Raw genomic sequence first — 14,030 nt, 5'->3', positions numbered from 1 at the left:
TACAGGGTTTTTATTTGCTTCTTCGATGCACCCACAGCCTACACGACAAGTCACGTCAGATATATGAAGCATATCTCTTCCGTATTGTAGAAAAAATAAAGTGCACAGCATCTTCCATTTCCGTTTCGTAAATATTTACGAACTGCAACCTTTAGTTGTTTTCTATAGAGACAAGGCAAACGAACATTTTTCAATTGTGCTTATATTGAAACCAATTAATTACATACGATGCTCTGCAAATAGGCTTTCTGAACACTTACTTGAAAGAAGTTAAATGTAATCACTGTTCATAATCAAGGATTACATTCTCCCATTCTTCAATGCATAGTTTCTACCATCCGGCTCCATCATTATAGAAAAATTAATGCGTTGGAGAATTTTCAAAAAAAAAAAAAAAAAAAAAAGAACAACGATTGTATGTATTTTGATTTATAAAATAGTGGGAAATTGTTTACGATTCAAGGAATATTCACTTATTATAAAGACTATTAAATGAATTTGGTCAGTTTTATACAAAGATAACTAATTTTTTTTTCTCTCAAAATACAAAACGGAACACAACATGCCCAAGTAACATGCACAACGCGCTTAACTATGGCCTTAGTTATTCCTACATAATCGCTACAACATAGTTAATGTTCAACTTATTCAAAACTAATGTGTGGAGGGGATTTCTTTATTCTTTGGTCGTATACTATAAAATGAAGGAAGAAAATATGGCCCTGCATATGGTTGAAGATGGCAGGGTTTCTTCCTCCTGAACTCGGGTTTTTCATACAGGCAAATAGGCCAGAGAACTTTCGATTTAACAGAAAAAAGATACCTTCGGTAGGCCACAGATGGCGTTGATAGTAGTTAGTGTCCGTTTATGTCGTACACTAACTTATACTTAAAAAAAAAAAAATAAATAAATAAAATAAAATAAGATAAACTTACACTAAAAGTAATTTTAAAAATACGTAATATTGCTGTATTTTTAAATTTAATTCTGAAACTGAAAATTTCTGCTAATAAGTGAAATGCTACAGCACTTAATTCTTTTGAAATTTGGTTTTATTTCGATTTAATCTTCTACTTTTAAACCTTAAACTCTTTCTTGTTTAATTCGATAATGTAATTACTGTTTTAATTTTTTAAAGTATTAAATTATTAGTGTGTGAAAATAATCCCAAGTATGTATTGAGGATAAATAGTAAGTTGAGTTCACAACTGGACGTACATTAAGAAAGGATAAACGATGAAATACAAATATAAAGCGTGAATTAATCCATAAAAAAAAAAAATATATATATATATATATATATTTATTTATCAACAAAAGACGCAGCTATTCTTGTAGTTTTTTTTTTTTTTTTTGATAATATACAGTAGATATGAGTCCAACTTCAAACTCACCGACTAACTTCTCGTCATCCTTCTTCATTCAAGTCTATATTTGTTCTCTGTAACATCCCTCTTCAAGAAGTGTTCCCCATGGTTCCCCAACTGTCAAAAATATAAAATTAAAATAATAAATAATAGGTTCGTTTTCTCTTTTTAACATCTTATTTACACATGACACTAATTCGTTAAAAACCTTAACCTCTAGTACTGGATTAATATTTGAAAAAAAAAAGTATAGTCTATATATATATATATATATATATATATATATATATTTTAATATTTATAAATGAACTAAAGTTCATTGATTTCAAATATATTTCTGAAGACAAGTATTAACTTGCACATACGCGATGCATGTACGATCAGATAACTTAAATCAACAAGAGCAAACGTGAATTTTGTCACTAAATATACCACAAGTACGTTGTCTGTTCAGCGTACCACTTAAAGATACATTTAGAGAGGAACACGGTGTCAGATCAATTTTCTTTATCCCTCTTTCCCATGTGTTGGATCGTATGTCTAAAATAGCATTCCGTTTCCAATGATTGAGCACTTATTTCAATGCAATAGGAGGTAATTACTCCGCAGCTTCTGACTTTAACTTTCCAAACAAGAAACCCTGACCTTTGGAGATTTTTAGCGCCACGTTTATACCTTACGGCATATTAATGATTTCCCCCTCTCCCTTTCTTTCTTTTCCTGATGCACGTTTCGCTAACGTATTTGGAGGTTTGCAGATGCGTGAGCGTAGTTCTATTTTCCTTCCATATAAATCCTTCCAGTAGGACTGTAATTAAATGGGAAATTTATGTGACATTCGAACACACTCTGGAAGGTGTAACATTAACTTCTTTTCCAACACATCCGGCTTGTCATAATACTTTTAATCCTCTGTAGTTTTTCACTGCTCAATATTCATCTTAAAGAGGTAAAAAAAAAGGGACAAAAATTCTCCCATCGCTATTATAGATGGCGTTTATTCCAGATAGTCGTTTTATTCCTGCATATTAAATCCCAACTATTGGTCAAAACTATTAATACATCATAGTTATTCCAACCAATAGGAATGCGATTATATGAGATCGACAAGTTTAAAGAGTTTTAGACACCCAATGATTCTTAAGGTTGATAAACCTAGTTCACAAGTTCTTAGTAAGAATTAAGAAACAAGAATCTAGTGACCAATAAAAATGTAGTCAAGCTCCTTATAAAATCTTCTTTCTATTTAACGCTTTGGGCTGACTCGTAATACAAGAAAAAAATTGTACAATAAAAAAAAAACCTGTAATTTTTGCAAATTAGTGTTGACTGTAATTTTATTAGCTTCTAGTGAAAACTATAATTCCTTTAAAAAAGTCCGTTTTTTTCTTTTTAATTCATGGGAAGTAGCAATTTTTCGTAGTCTAATATTTAGTCTTAATTAGCGGATTTAAAATTCACTTTTGTATTGTAATTTGAAAGCTAAAAAAAAAGTTAAATTTGATTCTTTATATTTCTTGCAATCCGATTATCAGCTTTACATTTGACACTCTAATTGAATGATGATTTTAATTTTCTTAATGTCTAATGAGTGAAAAGAATTCTACGAGGAAATTGTCAGAAAAATAAAAGAAGAAAGTAGAAGCGAAATAATAGAGTAAACGAAATTAATGTTCTACAGATTGTGGTGTTAATTCGAGAGATTTCTAACGGCTAGCAAAAAAAAAAAAGAAAAAAGAAAGAAGAAAGAAAAGCTCATCGAGTTTTGGAACCACAGAAGAGTGATTTGATTCTTTTTTTTCTCTTGCAACAATACCCACGTTAGCTAATTATTTCTGTACTAGTTTGACTCTTTCTTTCGTCAGCATATAAGCTCAAAGAAAATGAAGTATATAACAAAAAAAAAAAAACCTAAAAAAATGTCGAACACAAATAAAAGAAAAAGGGAAGTGACGTCACAAGAGCCGAATGTCATGAGAAAAAAAAATAGCAAAAAAAGAAATCTCCCGCTCTAATGACGCTACCAGATGGCGACACTAACACTATAATCCCGGAGAAAGCAGTAACAGGGCAGGACCTCAACAAGCAAAATGTTGTTCTAATTATGGTGATAAGGAACCCGTCCGTGAAGAATGATCACAGCTCTTGTTACGTGAGAGAAAATAAAAATAATTCGCGTTTACTTCCAAAGAATTAGAGTTTAGAAGGTGATACTATGCGATTCCTCTTTTGGGATAACAAGTTTCTTGATTAGCCTCCTCCAACGAAGAATGAAAGATTTAAAACCTGAGTGGGAGGACATTCTTTTTACTAACTTCTTAATCATAGTCTTGATTTTTTTTACCCCCCCTCCTCTTTTTTTTTTCACTTGCTTATGAAGCTACCAAGAAAATGCGAAAATTATAAGACAAAAAAAGAAAGGATGGTAATAAAAGTTTTGAAAGATTGCATGAAAAAAAAAACAAGTAATAAAAACGAGGGGAAGATAATGCATCCCCTGGAAAGTGGAAGGTTGCAATTTAAGCCTGATGTGCTATTAAAGCTTCAGAAGCCAAACTGGGGCATGATTGCAACTGCTGATTTCTTATTTAAACCTTTCTCGCAAAACCAAAGCTTTTAAGATGGCAGTAAGAAGACAATTGTAAACACGCAGTTCTTTGAATAGTTAATGAAAACGCATTCGTTTGCTGAGTGCGGCATCTTAACCATAATTTAGTCATGCACAATACATTGAAACTCACACGCACGCACGCAATCCATTGAAACCAACCGCCTCTTCTTGATGACATATTTTCAAGTACAATTCACTGGCTGGGATGAACGAAGTAAAATGCAATTTTGTTAGTACAAGCCATAAAGATACATTTCTAAATCCGCTTTCGGCAAGAAAACGCGAATAAGAATGAGAAATACTCGAAGAAAGCCGAGATATTATCAAAAACGAGGAGCTCCTAAAAATCCATGTCTGATGTCGCCCGCTAATTATTAAAAGGAAGTAGGAGCTTAACTTGGTGACTTACAGGGGCTGTCAAACGTTATTATGACAGTGGGAAAAGTTTGCATGTTCAAAACTTGTAGCACGAGGGAAAAGGAACTTGCTGCTCCCCCCCTTCTGAGACTAAGTAATGCAAATAATCGAATATTGTACCACAGAAGCGATCCTCCTCCCTCCAAGATTACTGTCTACAAACTCTTTACAAATTTTCTAAGAGGTTACAGGCTTTTCTCTTCTAAAACAAGCAGACCAGCCACACGCCACCTAAAAAAAAATCGGAATTGCCACAAAGAATAAATTGATATGTATACCATTGTATAATGGAATGAAAATTGAAATGAAAGATCGCATCGTTTACATCAAAATTGACACTAGAAGAAAAAATAAATAAAAACAAATAGAGTGTTAATATTTACAAACAAATTCTGCTTTAAAAGTAACATCCATGTTTATTAATATTCGCAATAATAATGAAAGGAATATCTTCTTGGGCAAATGCATTCAAACAAGGCAGCAGCAGAGCAAGGAATCCAGTCTGTTATTGTAGACAAGACGAGAAACGTGTATGAATTAGCCACCTGTTTCTCCTCCATTATCTGAATACATTTCTTGAATCTGATTAAGGAATCTATGCGTGTGGTTAATTTAGAAAACGGGGTGGAGGGGGAGGCTAGTAGTTAGTTGTTACCATGTAAGAATGTGGAGATCACTGGCCACGTGTTGCCATATTAATGGCAACTTCCTTTAGGTAAAAGTTGTTGAGTACATATACACACGCAAGCTGAACTTTTAACAAACTGCTCACGTACGGTGATCCGGCCACCTGTACGAACATTACTCTACCAGAAACTACAGTTGATAAAGGCTTCACACGATGCTGCATATCAATTTAAATCCTTCTTCCATGTTGTTTAGTAGTAATATTCGAATTGTAAATCTTATTATAGGTTCATATATTGAACAAGAGTCTTGATAAACCAAAAATTCTTTTCGAAAAAAAAAACTCTCTCTAAGAAATAGAATTCTAGCAGATTTCTTCCAGGGGAAATGAAAGGAAAACTTTTAAAACCCATAGAAAAAAAAAAGAAAAAGAAAGTGGGCAAGTAACTGGAAGATTCGGAGGAAACAACTGTTCTCTTTACGCTAAGCCTAACTCAGTATTGATTTATAAGTTGCGCTTAGCCTAGAGGTGAAACGGTGCATTACAGGAAGGTGGAAGTAAGTGGAAGAGGCGAAATGTTCGAATAAAATAACTAAGCGCAGACTCGCGTGCAGTTATACCGAGGTAATCTTCGCCTAAAGGTCCCCTTTGAAGAACAAAGACCCTTCTCTGTCTGCCTTCGACGATACTTTCAAAATACCTCTTTAACGAAAAGGCTTTGCAAGTTTGCCACGAACTTGCCTGTGGAATTCAGTAAGCAAAGGGGGAAAAGAGAATTTCCGCTTATCTTCATGCGCAAATGGATCGTGTAAATCCATTTCCCAAATAGTCTGAACCGTATTAGGGGACCACTGGAATCGGATGGTGTAACAAGGTGGGCTTATGCGAGTGTGTGTTGGCCAACTTTTCGTCGAGTTGTTAGACTGTATACTGCCTATGACCGTATACTAAGAAATCAATTTTCTATCTCTTTCGGTTATCCAACTTTCTCTCTCTCTCTCTCTCTCTCTACATCAAGTTCGTTCTTTTTTTTTTTTTTGTTTGTTTCTATCGATTCTTTCCTCGGATGCAAGATATTTTGACATCAGCTTGTTTTCATTCGGTTATTTTAATACTTAGCTACTTTTGAAATCTAATTTTCAAAAAACAAAGTCATGACCATTTTTTTATTTGATTTGTTTAGTAAATGTGTTGTACATAAACTAAACAAAAGCATAAGACTTAATTCTGCCTTTCAAACATACCTCCCAAGGAAATTTTAAGTACTCTGAAATCCAAATACACATACTGATATAAAGAATAACTTTACCCAAAATAAAATAATTTTATTTATTTTTAATTTAATTTAATTATTTTTTGGAGTGGGGGGGTATTAGCCATCCTTTTACTTGGATATTTCATACTATCCTTAAAAATTTCGTTATTAATCGTTTTTTTTTTTTTTTTTGCTTTTAGTTTCCAAATTATCGGGTAAATAAAATAAAAGATTAAAATGAAGTAACCTAATAATATTTTAACGAATATACGTGTGTGTGTGTATTCATAGAACTCTCGAACACACATACAGATTTACTGTACGTCCACAGATGCGACACCCTTCGACACTTCTGCGCATGTCAAAAGAAGGAGAGTCCATTCCGATATTAAGGTAATCAATGCGTTTCGTGGGATGAGTGTTTATTATTGTACGTCGGAAAATGAGCTTTTCTGTTATGAAAATTCCAATTCTTAAAGTGGTAACTATTTTGCTTGCACAACAGTTGGAAATTTTATGTATAAAGCACGTGACTGAGCGTGTTGGTGGCCAATTCATTCCCCTTTTCGAGGATATTTGATCATTCTTCCTTTAGCATGCTTACCTTCGAACGAAAGAACGTGGACATAGTGATCATGTTTTCCCACATCATTTTCCACAGTCGATATCGTCGCAAAATTTCTCCGCATTGGCGCTCATCTTCCTGAACAACACTACAGCCAGTAGTCCAAGTCATTCAAGAAACTTCGCATTTGGATTGGGTTTCGATGAAATAAACGCTGAAGCAACTGTGGCTATTAGGCAATCGCATTATATCCGTTAATTGCTGATGTGTGTGTGTGCGCGCGCGCGCTATCCGGGTTGCTCTTTTAAGGAATGATAAACGAAGTTTTCGGGAGCATAAGCAACACTTCAGCCACTGTATTCGAGACGAATACAGTGGCTGATGTGTTGACGAGCTGACTCACCTTCAATTTGAAAAAAAAAAAAAAAAAAAACTATGCTCCAAACAAGCCAACTTATATATAATTCGGTTACCTATGAAAGACGAGCCGCATTCGGCCCGCGACTCGCAAAGAAGAACAAATCTTCTTATTATTATGTGTTTATTCCATGGGTTTAAATTAGTCTTCGGAAACTGTAAAACGCTCAGTAGTTTTTCTGTGCATCACCTGTTGGTGGAGCGATTTCAATTCCAATCCTTAAAATAGAAATGTTCCACAGGGCTTTCAAAAGTACAACTAAGTGAGGGTATCTTACTTCCCACTCCCAACCCTGGAAACGAGAATTTCCTCCTTCCTGCAAGACAGATCTAAGAACATTCACTTGATTGACAAAACAGACACCGACGACGAAAAAGAACTTCACAATGCGAGCAAACGCAGTCTCTTAACAACAACAAACATCTGTGAGCCGCGGGCCTAATGCGGCTCGTCTTTCATAGTTAACCGAATTATATATAAGTTGGCTTGTTTGAAGACTTTTTTTTTTTTCATTTGCTGTCAATGGTAAAAACAAGAAAAAATAAATAAACAGACTCAACGAGACAATGAACAAGATTATGAGCTAACTCCTAACGTTCTTCAGTACAAAATATTAAGCCACAACATTGCTCAATTCTATACTTATATACACGTTCTTTTTTTTTTTTTTTTTCAATATAAATATACGAGGAATGATGAGGTAGAGGCAGTTGAGTAGCTGCTTCCATAATTTATGCGAGCAATAAATTTTTGTATTTATTTAATATGCAGTTACCTCGAACGTCTTAATTGTGAAAGACCAATTAAAATATTCGTTGAAAATTATTCTAGTTGGCTTACTTCTTAATTTTCAATGATGTTATTTTTTAATGCTTACAGTATTTATTTTTTTATTTTATTTATTTTGATTTTCACATTTATATACTATAGGTCAATTTGATGCAATTTACACTAAAGCAATTATAAAGAATCAACGAACAAATAGCTCAAATCTTTTAAAGGAAACCTTGTTCAGCAACAGATGCTATTCAAAACTTACAACCTTTCAATTGGATGGCGCGTGTGCTAGTTATTGAGTTTCTTATATCATAGCGAAAAAGATGAAACGAAACTCTCTCATGATACTGAAATAGTAAACCAATGCCTAGTAGGAGTTCAAGAGGTTGCTTGATTAAATACATCATTCCTCAGATAAGTTTATAAAAGTTCGTAGAAAACAAGAATAGAGGGCGCTAGCTACCAACAGTAAAAGAAACCCTAAAAGTATATATACTGCTAGATTTCAATGGTTCTCTACAACGACAGTAGATAAAATCACAGCCATTATGCACCTGAGGGAAGTTCGCTGGTTTTATAAAGACAGTTGAGGGGGTTTAATGTGAGTGAAGAGTTAAATGGCTTGATGACAGTGAAAAGTACTACTGCGAACAAACGAAGAAATCAACAAAGCATGAATATTTCTGTACGAAAAGTAGCGATAAATGAAACGTCATCAGTGACTCAAAATATTGGTTCGTCTGTTTTATTCAAATCGGAAAGATTACAAACCGTGGTTACTCTAATTTGAAGAAGACTGTCCCCATCTTCGTTCGACTGTCAGCTTCTAAAAATATGTCACCCAATAATACCATCTCACTGGCGTGTATTGCCCGATTATAATGTTGTTGTGCGCACGTAGCTTGTCACTGTAATGCTAATAACTTGTTGGTTATTGTTCATATTACCAAATGATTGTTATAAATGTGGTAGCGAGCTATAGAGAATTAAACGTAATCAAAGGCAACGCATTATTCATATGGTATCTTTTCTAGCTACTTTTAAAGGATTTCCTTTAAGTTCTTCGCATTAAAAAATAGATGAAAAAACTTTTTTTTTTTTTTTTTTAATAATGCGCTCCGAGATGGATACAGAAGATTTTAAATTGATGCAGATTCAATAAAAGATGCTAACGTCTGTGGATAACGACATATTTTTTCATTCCTATAGGTATTGCATAACTAAAAGCACGGTGTGGCTGGCAAAGTCTCATTAATACACGTAAATGAAGCCGCCAGGAAAGAAAAAAAATTTCTAATCACCGATCTTGCTTAGAGATAGGAAACAGCAACAACAAATATCCTGAATTGATGTTGCAGAAAAAAGATTACCAACTAACAAGGTATAGTATTACGAGCTACCCTTCACCTGGGGGAGTTCCTTGATGAAAACCTAATTGAAAATCTTCGGAAAGAATTTATATCAGTCACTGGCTGAGCGACTCAATATCAGCTTCAGGATTCCTAAAATAAACAACAACAAAAGATCTTATGATTGTTTGTATAAAATTATGTTCTTCGAATGTGAAAAATCCGTTAAGTCGATAAAGAGCCTCCGCAATGCAGTTAGAAGAATAACACGGTGTTTGGTTGGAAGGAGTTAAGTTTTAATCTCGACTAGGACTTGAGGAACATTTGTGTGGACTTTTCAACTGAAGGTGAGTTAGACGATCTCTTAGAACAGTGGTAAATTTCTCTTTCATTCTCTGATACGGTGTTTTTTCTCTACAAAACTAAACTGACCGGAGAAAACAAACACACACACACACACACACACACACACACACACACACACACAAAATTATACTTCACATTTTAAACCATGTAAGGCAACATACTGTTTTCTCTTATAAGAGCCAATCCGCTTTAAAGTGACTTATGTAAAAAATTTGTGTTCAGGACAAACAGGAGATTTTTGTGATCAGTCAGAAATTATAGTAATAAGACAATTTTTCCTGAATTATTAAGATCAATTCTATACAAGTTATAACTCCTTAATAACAATACAGTTCACGGGGGGGAAAACAAATGGGCAGTTCCGGAAAAAAAAAAAAAAAAAAAAAACCCAGCGAATGAGCTTCCTGTTCCTAACATTTCAGAAGTGGTACTCTGTTGAAGTAAAGGAAAAACTGCAGAATGGAATTACAGCGTGTGTGTGTGTGTGTGTGTGTGTGTGTGTGTGTAAGGGGAGGGAGGGAGGGAAACAGTTGGGATTTGACGAATGAGGCTATTTTCGTATTACAGCACCACAATTATCCAAAGGTTTCCCAATAATTTATGCGAACATAATCTACACGCCGTATTTGCTGTTTTATTTTGAAGTAGTTCTTCTTTTATTATATTTTTTACCTGAAATAATGGACGATTTAAGAAAAGAATATGATCATTAAGTTTCCACCGAAAGGCGTCAAAACAATAACAGTTCGTTGTTCGTCACTGTTTGATTTACAATTGCACTCCCTCTCTATTTACCCATAACTATCAATATTAGGCTTTTGGCCACACTGGACAGGATGGAATACAAAATAAAAAAATAATAATAATGGAAAAAAAAATGAAACGTCGCTGGAGGTAGAAAATGGGTTTTCATAAATTTCTATGAGAGGTTGTACTTTCACAGTCTTTATGGCAGCCAATATCATAAAAACAGAAGAAATTGCCTTCGAGATGCATATTTCCCGGGAAATTGAATGAAAGGAACGCTTTAACGTTGCCGTACGGCGTTTCCGAGTAGAATAATGCCACGGACACGTTTCTGAAAAATACATCCCATCACGTGGCCAAAGCTTTGCTTTTCCTCAACTCATCTTTTTAATCACCCCATTCTGAAAGCTTATAAAAAAAAAGTGCAACGAAATATTAAGATAAGAAAAAACCTCTTCGTTAGTTCGACGCTGCTTATTAATTCCCCCCCCCCCCTTCTTTGTTTACCGAGTAAAATGTCCTCGTTTATTACAGCACACAAGAGAAAAAAAAAAGCTGTGATTACTGAACTGGTTTATTCGATATAAGCTGAACTTTGATTCTGAACTCCTTTTAAAAGACTAAGGAGCTTATGATGGACATAAAATGGCTATAAAAGCAGACAGTAGGAAACAAAGAATAAAAAAGTACTGAATGGTTTTCGTCAGGTGAAGAATATCGCAAAAAAAAAAAAAAAAATTCTGGCAATATAACACGCACTTTTGTTTGCGAATACACAAAGTAATTAAGGAGAAAATGTAACTTACACGTTTCTTAAAGAGGTTGAGATTATTTAATCAGGAGTACAATCTCCACTATTGTCTGAGTCCTGTCTTAAGCTTTTCACGAGCCATTGAGGTTCTTTAGCTGTGGACTTCAAAGCCGTAACCGTCTGGAGCAGCGCTTCCCAAACTGTGGGCCGCGGCCCCCTTGGGGGCCGTAGGTTTTGTTGAGGGGGGCCGTGAAATAATGAAAACAAATTTAAAATGTTTTAAGACTAAGTAGATTATTTTTATTTTAAAAGAAACGTATTTAACTTTTTTATTTATTATTTCTTTTTTGTTATTTTTTATATTTTAATGCAAAAATTCACACATTGGTGTTGGTTCACAAACTTTGCTTCCTGCGTATTTCGGCGCTTAATGAATATTAGTAAATTTTGCTTATTCATATGTTTCATTTCAAAGCAGTGGTTAATTGTATTTACTTCGAATGCTCTCCAGGGAAGCTCCAAATCTTCCTGTCCCTTTCATCATGCGTTCGTAATCAGGGACTGTTGATATTGACTTTATATACATATCAAAACTCGTTTTATATTATCCGAGCTATCATCCGAGCTAGTTTTCTGTTACCAATAAAAGTTTCGCATATACTTCACACATGAAAAAAAGCTTAAACAAGTTCATGTGGGGAGACAGTAACTCCCTTGCAGTGGTAAACAACACGCCCTCCCTAACAGCCACTATACTGCAGAGGCAATAAAAACAAATACTTTTATTATGCCAGTGAATAAGGTATGAGGAGTCTGTGTAATATATTTCTCAACAAATAGTGCAATTAGAGACAACTGGGATAAAAACACACTAATTAATGAATCACATGTCCCCTCATAGAGAAACTATGCTGTATAGACCGAAACAAAACCATATGTTGCATGGGCAAACACAGTATCTAACTAAAAACTATTGTTATTAACTAGATGTGTGTACCGCGCGGTTAGCCTAGTGGCTTTGCGCTTCGCAATCATATGCCTGGGGAAGGAGTGTCCCAGGTTCGATTCCCGTTGTAGACGTGAGGAATTTGAGGATCTTCCTCAGGCATAGCCAAGTTAGCCGGTCTTGGGCGCGGTCAGTAGGGTTTTTCATCCCGCAAACAGGCAAACCGGCCCCTGAACATACGCCTCTACAGTCAAAAATATATCCCCCCCCCAGCGGCAGACCAGGCGACGGGTCGGTTGGGAGTAGCACTAACAAGAAGTCGCATCTAAAGTAACAACCGGACCCTGCATAGGAAGCGGGAATAACGCGTAGAAGAAGATTAATTAGATGTGTGTGAGTTCGATTTCCCAAGGCAGCAATAAAATTCAACCGAACATGTTAAAATTCGTAAAAGTGTTAAAACTAAGTAATATATATATATATAATGAATGTTATGGCAGTTTCGCATATGGAATTCGGTTGAAGAGAGTTAGCATTTCAACTCAATTGTCAGCTATGCTTTTATCTTTCGGTTGCGCGATCTTTTGTTAATACCGCACCAATCATATCCACGTTTTAATAACCTGCCTTTGCTGTCTGTTTCACGTTAGGCTTAATTACCGTAAAGGGAGAAAAGTCACAAAAGAGAAGCATGTTCCTGGTCCGGGGATTCCCTTATTCAGGTAATATTCACTAATTTCATGTTGTTAGTCTGTGGTGTGTTAGTATCGGTAAGTGGTGATATTATTTAATCTATTCTGCGTTAAAAATTTAACCCTGAGATGGATAAGTGGCTGATAAAAAATATAAAAAAAAATTCCCACGAACAATCAGAAGAAGCAGAAACAGACTCAAAAAAAAAAAAGACAGCATTTCATATTTTACCAGAACAGCCCGCATCGTCTTCAGAACGAAACGGTAAGAGGCAAAAAATGTAATACATGCATTTGATGTTTGCAACATTCGCTGTGTATGTTTTGCATTGAATATAAATACAATAAATATTATTATAATATATCTCTCTATTACGATTTTTTTTCGAGGGGGCCGTGAAATATTTTAATTTTTGCAAAGAGGGCCCTGACATCCAGAATTTTGGGAAGCACTGGTCTGGAGGATAAGGTGGTTGGCCCTGCCAGCATGTCCTATGTCTGTAGATGCGTGTGTTCACGGGGCCGGTTTGCCTATTCTGGGACACGAAAAACTCGAGTTTTCAGGTAAAACTCGAGTTTTTCGCTACTTCCGTATGAGACCGGCTAACTCACCCCCTTTAGTCGAAAGAGACCAGATAAAGGTTCCTCACGTCACGGACGAGAATGGAACCCAGGTCTTTCCGACCAAAGGGCTTCGTCTATACTGACTGAGCTACAGAGGCTCACTATTGTCTGAGTAGTTGTATAATATCAACTGATTGGAAACACCCGAGTTCGAACCTCGTCAAAGATTAAGGGCAAGGTAGGTGATCTCATATAGCGGGATACACTACACGGGATTTGGAGAAATTGGGGTTCCGCTTCTACCAAAACGGAAAACAGTTCATTCAAGCTACACGTAACCCCTCCCCCTTGGTGTGTTTATTGTCGTTTTTGTGATTTTAAGATTTTTTTTTTTTCCATTCTGAGATTGATAAATGGATAAAAGTGGACAATCTGTTGCAAAAAAAAAGCTTTTTTTTTTATTCTTTGTACGATACTTGATTTTCTCCTATTTTAAGTATTTTAACTACTCAACGAACTGAAAATTCTTTGAATAAACCAACTGAACTACTTAATGTGTCATTTTTTTTTCCTTGA

The 14,030-nt window shown here is 35.2% G+C and overlaps 1 protein-coding gene across 2 annotated transcripts in view; it reads right to left on the bottom strand.

Moving 5' to 3' along the window:
* LOC150108580 (latrophilin Cirl-like) overlaps positions 1 to 14,030 on the bottom strand; it is a 780,008-nt gene that overhangs the window by 538,690 nt on the left and 227,288 nt on the right. For both annotated transcript variants that reach the window (XM_090416024.1, XM_090416028.1), the window contains exon 2: positions 1,396 to 1,485. The gene's annotated coding sequence lies outside the window, so the exon portion shown is untranslated. The remainder of the gene's footprint in view (positions 1 to 1,395; positions 1,486 to 14,030) is intronic.

The sequence above is a fragment of the Typopeltis vanoorti genome, chromosome 3 (genome assembly GCF_054136105.1).
Source record: "Typopeltis vanoorti isolate ZY-2024b chromosome 3, IOZ_Tvanoo_1.0, whole genome shotgun sequence".
In the NCBI taxonomy this organism is placed as follows: domain Eukaryota; kingdom Metazoa; phylum Arthropoda; class Arachnida; order Uropygi; family Thelyphonidae; genus Typopeltis; species Typopeltis vanoorti.
The sequence above is the reverse complement of the archived record's forward strand: the minus strand, read 5'-3'. Positions and strand labels throughout refer to the sequence as shown.